The following is a 1,200-nucleotide window of genomic DNA, read 5'->3' on the forward strand; positions in this document are numbered from 1 at the left end:
GGTACCTGTGCCATAGGTTGCCTACCCCTGCGCTAGCATGAGCAAGGAAATTGTTTGTTCTGAGCCTGGCTTTATTGGGTGAGGTTCCCTCCCCATCCCCCAGCTGAGAGATTGACACTGGCTCCCTGGTATTCATGTGTTTACATTCCTAACTCAGTTCTTTTCTCACGGAAGGGCCAGGCGAGTGGTCATGGGGCTCTGTATTGTTAATTGTCACTGTGATAGGGAGCTAGTTGTAGGCCACAGGTCAATGAAGTTGCTGCCGGAAGACTGCAAGTTTGAGTGAAGTTAATTAATCTGTTTCTGTGGAGAGATTACTGAGACCTGGATGACAGGTTTCAGCGTGGTAGCCGTGTTAGTCTGTATCAGTAAAAACAACAAGGACATCAAGAGACACCTTAGAGACTAACACATTTATTTGGGCATAAGCTTTCGTGGGCTAGAACCCACGTCTGGGCACATGAGACAATTGGCTCAGTACCTGGGAGGATATGTCATTGGGACTAGGAACAGGAAGCAAAGGGAAGAGAGAAATCTGGGAAAGGCACCTCCTCCTGCTGTGTACCTGTGATGTGTCCTGCCTGCTTGGATACTGCGGATGAAAGGTACCTGTGGTGAAAAAGAAAGAGACGGTGTGTGTTTGTGAGTAGGAGACCATGTAAACAGGCTAGGCAGTTCTGCTCAGTGCGTAGCTGCAGAAGCACCCATGTGACAAGCACCACCAATGTGAAATTGGAGGGATCTTTAATAGTGATTGTGCAAATAAAGGGGCCTCTTCATTCACAGAAATAAAATGACAAGACACACTCCTAAGTCCTTTCTTAGGTAAACATCCCAGTGACTTCAAGGGGAGGTTTGCCTGAAGAAGGACTGAGTAAAATCTAAAGAAGGACCTTAGGATTGGGCCCCAGGCCTCAAGGCAACTGTAGCTATGGTTGTTTTCTTCTTTGATTACACATTTTCAGATGAAGATAATGAATATCCACACTCACAACACTCCTAGACTATAGGGTGTAACTGTCCAAAGAGCAACTAAGTGCTTCAGTCTGGCAACTTGTAAATAGAGGATCTTATCTTGCAAATGATACTCACATGAGTAGGACTGTTCGTGCCATGAAACCAGCCAAATTAAAATGAGAAATTAGACATGCATTTTGAACAGGGAGTCTGATTAACCATTGGAACACACTACCTCAGGAA

This window comes from Trachemys scripta, chromosome 13, assembly GCF_013100865.1.
Source record: "Trachemys scripta elegans isolate TJP31775 chromosome 13, CAS_Tse_1.0, whole genome shotgun sequence".
NCBI classification, from domain to species: Eukaryota; Metazoa; Chordata; order Testudines; family Emydidae; genus Trachemys; species Trachemys scripta.